At 33.5% G+C, this 8,314-nt stretch overlaps 1 pseudogene; it reads right to left on the reverse strand.

Moving 5' to 3' along the window:
- Positions 1 to 227: 227 nt before the first annotated feature.
- LOC112480802 lies at positions 228 to 346 on the reverse strand (annotated as a pseudogene).
- Positions 347 to 8,314: the final 7,968 nt, after the last annotated feature.

The raw sequence follows: 8,314 nt of genomic DNA on the forward strand, positions 1-8,314 counted from the left end.
GAATTTGCGGATATATTTTAAGACTGCCACATCATCCTACACATCTGTGAATACTCTCCAACTCAAAAGACCACAAAAGAATTGACTATTTATCATGATTAGTCGTAAATGGGGACTTTTCTGATTCCTTGGACCATGGAACTACTGATTCCTCCTAAAATTCCCATATACTTTATGGTTTTATCTAAAACTTCATAACTTGGTATTTCTTTCTTTCTTTTTTTTAACGCCTACAGCACCTGGTATTCCTAGGTGGACTCCCATCCAAGTACTAACCAGGCCCGACCTTGCTTAGATTCTGAGATCAGACGAGATCGGGCACGTTCAGAGTGGCATGGCCATAACTTGCTATTTCTTAAATCACCTTAGGAGATATCACACGTGAGATGCCCAGCCCAATACTGGATCCATAATAGATACTCTACAAATGTTGGTGATATCTGATACTTGTTTGAATTCCTCAGAATTTTTTACTGTTTGAGTATACCATTAATAAATCATAGTTGGTATGACCTCATGATTTTCTGAAAGGCCTGGCACCGTTACAGTTTGAAGGAGGAATGGAACCTCTGTAGAAACTAAAGTTCGTTCTGAAACATTGCAGTTGGACCATGGCTGGAGATAGCAGGAAGCGAGTTGTTACATAAGCCAAAATCACTATTTTGTTTTCCATTTTGTTTTTACTTTCTATCTCCTTCTTCTTCCCCAAATAACCTTTTAAAAAACTTTTCTGAGCAACAGTGAAATAGAGGCATCTCCCTTATAGAAAATAAGAATACATTGTGCCAAAGCTATTTAATAGAATAATAATGATGTTTAGAATCCAACCTGTTTTAAATATTTCTGAAGATTAAGCAAAATTTACACCAGATTTTTGAGTCTATAAGAAACCTCAGATTTTTTTAAATCTTGAAAGTCAAAGGTGATGTTAGACACTGAAATTAATTTGTAATGTAAATTAATGTGTAATTTCTCAAACTGATAAAATGTTAATCAGATAATTACTATTGCTACTCAAAGAAAGAAAATCTAATATTTTCTTTCTCTTAAAAGAATTTTAATATTTTAATATTCTAATATTTTCTTTTCCCTTAAAAGTTCCCTTTAAACTGTCATTAAACAATAGGCTAATTATAAATTATAAATATTCATTTTAAAAAATATTTTATTAATTTTCATTAATATTATTGTATTACTTAACAACAGTAAAATTTACATTGTAGTGTTCAAACTCTTCACTAATATTGATTGCCTATCCTTCCAACGATTACATAAAATTCAGTGCCTTCATCTTTTCTCTTTGGCAGACTTTATTTACCTAGAGATATTTGCTAAATAATATCAATATTTAGCTCCACGTACGTTGGCCTAATAACTTTAAGAACTCCATGTTCCCAATCAGTCAATTATGATATATCATAGTGCATAAAATTTCAGAGTTTCAAAGGTTATTGACTGAACTCAATTGTGATTTTTATATCACAGGCCAAAAACAAATCTCAAAAATTGCAAACAGATGAGGTTAGAATGAGTCTTTACATTCTCAGTCAAATTGCTTATTTACCTTTTAAATCGCATTTTATAAGAAAAATGTTTTTTGTAGATGACATTTTATTAAAATCAAGAGTAGGCCTGAAAAAAAATGAAGTACTACATATACTTTCTTTAGTATATTATTTGTGTGATATGTTCTGGCAAAATAGAAGGCATTACAGAAATTATTTAACTGAGGAAGAAATTCTACTCTGCACAAAACTCTCATTGATGTCAGTGGGAGTTCTGTGAATGGAACAAATGCTGAACTTGACCCTGTAATGTTTAAACTGCTATCCTCCCTGCTCTTGGCAGAGCCTGGCTTCCCACTGAAAGCCATTGTAGTCTGTGCAGGGATTACACAGCGGGTTAATAGTCTAGTTTTTCGCTTCTTTTGGAGCAACAGATGAAACACGTAATACCTTCTTTTAGAGCTATTACATACTTTTCAACACAAAAGACTTTAAATGAGGTGGTGTGAGAAAGTAAGGTAGAATCTGAGGATGGAAATTTAAGTTAGTAATGATTCTAAAACTACTTTCTCTACTAGTCACTCAGAAGCATCAATGAGTCATATGTACATTAAAGTAAAAGAACACCAAAATATTAGATACCATGCAATATATCAGTATGGAAGTCATGATCGCTCTGTTTTTGTTACGCTCCATTAGACATGTGTAAAGAATGATTATCAGTAAGATTCCGATGCAAGTGGTTTTTTTGTAAAATGAGATGAAATAATTAAAAATGTGGTTAAGAGAAAACACAGCATCATTACTTCAAGATAAACTACCGTAGTATCAAATTGGAATGGCTCATTTTTTAAATATTCAGTCTCAAGAATAAAGAAGATGTTACTCTAATTATGGATCTAGCACTGTCATTGATTGTTGCTACACAAAAATGAGCATTATGTTCTAGAGAAAAGGCTTTGAATTACCTAGTCTCTATAGTTATGCTGAGGCATTTGAATAGCACCATTATCAGGGTCCTATTTTTAGTTGTTTGTACGTGGTAGAATATTTTCCTTTTATTTTGTATACTTTGTAAGTCCTTTATTTTCATCAGTGTATATACCTTGCCTTTATAATAGAGAGGAAAAAAGAGAAGAAAAAAAAGGGACCAGCTTTTGTTTCAAAGGAGCAGAGGAAGAGGAAGACAAAGAAACAGGAAGTATTTCAAGATGAAATCAAAACTGCGTTTGTTTTTATTCGACAGAAAGTTGTGAATTACAAAACCAAAAAAATCCCCAATGATCAAAAGTGAAAATGTTGGCAAATATATATTATGTGGAAAATCCACTGGTACAGGTATTAAAAGTAGTTACAGGACAACATAGAATTTAATGGTTGGCACTTACATTCTGAGCTCAGGCTGCTGGGTTCATATTCCAGTTCTACAACTTCCTGGCAAGGTGATCTTGAGCAGGCATGTTATCTATTAATTGTTATACTAATGTATTATTCTGATAAGGATGTATTGAAGAGGAGGAGCGAGTCAAGGGCTTGTGAGTTTACAAAGGCCAGGATGTGCTGCTTGGATCAGCTGTAGAAGTCAGATACATTCTTCCACAGGTCGCTGAGGACATTTGGGAGCCAGAATCCCCTGGGTGTCCCAGGGTATTAAGAGTAGCCCTCTGTTCCACTAATTTTCTGCCTACAAGGCTCCTGGTACAGCAGAACCCTGTTTCCTGGGATATCATACTCACTCAGAAACTTAATGGCCTTTAGCAGTTCTCTTTCTTTTTAACTAATTCACAACTGTTATCTTATTATTTTTTTACATTATAGATTTGTTTGGTTTATCCATACTCAGTGCTATTTATCTTTAAAAAAATTTTTTTCCTTATATATAGTATGTTGAAATCAATCTCATTTTTTTTTTTTTTTTTGGCTTTTAGGAGAGTTTACCCTTTAATCTTTTTCTTCTCTACTTGCTCTTTTTAGTAATTTTTAACTCTCAGTTTCTCTCTTCCTTCATCTTTGTGTTTTCTACAAACTTATTTTAATCTTTTAAAATTATTTTGCTTCATTTCCTAATTTTACTTCTTAGGTTAGTCTTTTTTACGAAATTATTTTAAGACTACTCTTTTCTTCTACCTTATCCCATATATTTTTTTCTCTATTATTTATCTTTATAACAGTTGGCAGAAGCAAGCTCAAGGAAGTGTGACCCTTACAAACAGTGGCAGAAGGAGAGAGGCATTCTTCCATCCCCTCCCTCACTCCTATGGCTACTTACTCCTGCACTTGCCTCCTTGGATCTTTCACAGGATTTTCCATCCCCAACAGAACCTTAGTCCATGAACCTGGGGATATTTGAGAGTTAATTCTTTCTGTGGCCTTAAATTCATTACATATACAGCACTTTTAAAGTTTGCTAGTACAACTTGCTAACATCTTACCCTGTTCAGTCCTTATTTGAGGAATCTAAAGTCTTAAAATCTATGGTTTCCAAAGAATATAATCATTGGAATTTGAGCAAACTATGCCACATACATATCCAGAAGCCTGGTGGTCTGGCCTAGGAGAATATGCCCAGAGAGGGGCTCATTAGTATGTACCCAGGTCTGACTATTTTGAGATGGTGCTGTTGAGCTTCCCTACAGACATTCATAGACAACTGCACCAGAAAGACTCTCTGTCTAGTTTCTGGGACCATGTTTAAGCCAGTTTAATTCCGATTTATTTGTCATCAGATTGGTTCACTTCTCCTTCTGTCAAGGTCATAGCCCTTTGGATATAGCTCACTAGAGTTCCTTTTGCTCATTGAGAGAGCTGAAAAGGAACTACCATCCCAACTACAATAACAACAAAAGCTGGCTGAAGTTTCAGTTATCCTGGTTTTTAAATGAGGTTGCACCCCACCTAATTTTTAAGGCCCTTGCATGTTTCAAATGTTTATTGCCTCTGTATTGTGTGTGTGTGTGTGTGTGTGTGTGTGTGTGTGTGTGTGAACTGCTGGTTTATGTCTTTTGTAAATAATTCTATTGGGTTGTTAATTTGTTCCTGGATTTATAAAAGCTCTTTATATATTAAGATTATTAGTTATTGTTTCTTATATATGTTATATTTTTCTCTGAAACTGTCATTTGTCTTTTAACTTTATTTATAGTATCTTTTGTCAACAATTTAAAAAATTTAAGTAGTTCTGTCAGACTTTTCTTTGGTGGTTTTTGGTTGTTCCATGTTTTGATTACTATGTGCGGTAATGTGGTATAGTTGAACACAGATCAAACTGGGGGATAACTGGGTTCTAATTATGTTTCTCCAGTAACCAATAGTGTGACTTTGGGCAAGTCTTCAAACCTGAGTTCCCTCACCTGTAAAATGCAGCTGGATTAGAAACCAGATGATCTCAAAGCTCTCTTCTTGATTATTCAACTACAACTAAAAATTCTCAGAATTTAGATTTTTTAAAGCTTATTTTCTTTAAGAGGACCACTCATTCTTCTTGAAATTAATAGTTCTAATTTGCCTAGTGTAAAATCTAGCCAGTGTCTCACTTATCAAAACTAATGAATATTTGGCATCTGAATTAATGACTTGAATTTTTATATAAAATGTGATGTTTATATCTACATCCTCTTATAGGTTATAGACTTTATAGAGAATGGATGCTTCATTTAAAGTGTAATCTAAAGTATGCATACTATAGAGCTGCTATGTCAAGGACATTGAATATGGCTTATGTTATGTTATTGATTATAATGAAAAGCATTATCGATGTAAGAACAAAAAGGTATCTTTTATTTATTTGGTGTTTATAGTGTATTTTCTATACATCATTTCATGTTGTGCCTACAATAAGCCTATGATGTAGATACAGGGCTTATTATTGTGTTTTATATAGATCATGAACAATTGCATAGAAAGATTAAATGATTTGTCCAAGGTCACCAGCTAGTACATGGTAATGCCAGTGCCAGAACTTTTCTGAAAGATGATAATATTGAGAAAAAACTTACTGGTTAGGTTTCATTACTTCAGAAGACAAAATAGAAATATCAGTCATCTATAGGATATGGTGGCCAGAAATCAGGTAAACGAAATGAAATATCAAGAATAAAAAAGAAAAATTACGTCAAAAATTATAAAATAAAATTTTTGAAAACTACTTCTCTATATATTTATTTCTACATGAAGAAGTACAAACCCTTTGGAAGGAAAGTGACATTTCTATTAATGGTTTAGTATGTTGTACAGCAGAAGATAGGAAAAATATACTATATAAAGTTTGCGTAAGAAAACAAAAACCCTCAAGGGGAGTTTTCAGAGGTCGAAGGAAGAGAAATTCAGTGTCTGTTTTAGAGGAAGAACAAGAAAATTAAAAGAATTTAAAATAAAGAAAACTAAAATGCTATGTGATTGATCCAATGGTTGACATTAATTTAATGGTATAAAAACAAAGGGACTAGGGAAAACAGAAAAGAAAGGAAACATTTAAAAAATATCTGCTGGTATACATCAGCATTTTTGAACGATTTTTACAGTAAATTCCCAGCAAATAAATTTTTTTCAGAGGAAGAAAGTGTGAATGTGAAAGTATATCCAGGATTATTTTAGAAAATCTAATTGAGAAATATTATTTTCCAAATACTGATTAAATTAGATTCAAGTGAGATTTACCCAACATTCTGATTATGATATGGTCGTCATCTACAATGATTTACTCCTACTTTGAAACAAGAATGACATGCTGCCTAAAAAAAAGTTTTTATGTAACATAGTTGGCATGCTAGAGCAGGGCATTTAGCTCCTTACTACATCTCAAATTATGCTTAATACCTATGTATTGCCTATTTTCATTGCGTAGTTGATGCTAAACATTTTTTTAAAAAACAAAAAGCTATAGAAAAAAAGGTAAAGCTATTAAGTATTAGCTTAAGGGAGTAGGAAAAAGCAGTTACTCAAAGAAAGATAATATTCTTAAGTGAAAGCCTACATTGAAGGGCGTTAAGCAGCAGCATTTAACCTTTTCATTTGTTGATTTAATAGTTACAATTTAGAAAAAAGTATACATATCGAAATGTGATTGAAATAGATTATGATTCATACCAGGGAAGAGTTGAGAGGGGAGGTGGATCAGAAGAAGGTAATAAAGTTGGAAATTATTAGGGTAACTATATGCCGCAGTCGGCCCAGGACGTCCTGGTTTTACACTTGTTATCTCTGTGTAATTATTATTAATGTTTATTAATTAACTCTCAAACTGTTCTAGTTTGGATGATACACCATATGATAGAAGCCTTCTGATGGTATATATTTGTCAGTGCATTTTAAAGTACACTACTACTAATAGCTAACACTTTTGAGTCTGTCAAGCACTGTGCTAAGCATTTTATGAGCATTGTCTCATGTAGTTCTCCCAATAATCTATGAGACTATAAGTATTACAGTTCCCATTCTGGAGATGAGGAAACTCAAGTTTATATGTTTATAGATGTTCAGGAACTTGCCCAAGGTCACTCAGTAGCCAAGTTTCTAAATCAAGCAGTCTTGTTTCAGAAGTCACACAATCACCATGCATTATTTATTTTCTCCACACTTAAAAAAATTGTAAGACATCTGAAAGAAATTTAACTTTGATAGGCCACAAAAGGTATATGATAGAAAAAAAGATTATCGAGCACATACTGAGGGGGAAACTTCAAAACTTTTCATGAAGTTTTTCACAAATAGAGGACGACTTCTCAAAAATGTCTGAGGGCTGAAACATGCTATGGAAGGGATGATTCTATCCCCAAATTATTATAAATTTTTAATTTTGGTTCTTGCATGTACTGCCTCTTTTGAGCCCAATCATCCCTTTCCCACACACTTGCCACCTTAATCTCCTGCCCTTTCTATCAAGGGGCTAAGATGGAAGTGAAAATAGGAAGTCGGTCCCTATTAAAAATACATGTTACAATGTGTTTTGATCTGAGCTAATGCTTCTAGACTTTAAAAAAAAAAAATCTAACTCTAATCTAGCCTGAAGATTAATTTTTCTTCTAATTCTACTGTGATAAAAACTTTGGTTTTAGGTAACCAACTCTTTATTAGGTATTGAGAAAGGGACAAAAGAAGAATTGAACATCCTAAACTTTTCCTTGCCTTCTGCTAATTTTGTCTCCATAATGCTTCTGCACAGCTGCTTGGCTGGCATGGGGAAATGACAAGGCAGACCTTTTTAAAAGCAGTGGATAGGCTCTCTGTTGAGACACTTTTTTTCCTTTTTCTGATGGATACTGCGTGCATTCCCTGGAATGTGTAAGGCAAGGCCTTAAGGCTTTCCTTCAGATATGTGGTTTATCTCTAGTAGACAGTAATTTCTTTCTTGAACCCAGCCTTTGGGAAGGGAAATCCCAAAGAAAGAATTCTCTGCCTTTCACAATCATGGAAAGAATTACAATGGGGAAGATTAAGCTATACTATCAACAAATATTTATTAGCTTACTCTCTAAGTTGGTCCTGGAGTTCAGTTAATTATTATAAAATCACAGTTAGGCAGCCTTGGTTAAGCTGTTTTAGTTCTTTTAATCATAATTGAAACTGTTAAGTCCATCTTAGGTCAGCTGTGGGAGGAGTTTCAAAGGAAGCTAATCTATAAAGAACAGAACAGGAATGCATTGGAAAAAAAGAACAAGTGGAAGATTTGGCTATCTGTATGTGCTGTTCATATGAGTTGGAACTAAGTAGTCATTAATGAGTAACAAAGATGAACCATTGCTTCTGATTATTGAATATCTTGATCATATAGCTGTTATGTCACCTTTCTATTATGAGAACAAATGCAGAAT

This window comes from Pteropus alecto, unplaced genomic scaffold (genome assembly GCF_000325575.1).
Source record: "Pteropus alecto unplaced genomic scaffold, ASM32557v1 scaffold20, whole genome shotgun sequence".
Classification (NCBI taxonomy): domain Eukaryota; kingdom Metazoa; phylum Chordata; class Mammalia; order Chiroptera; family Pteropodidae; genus Pteropus; species Pteropus alecto.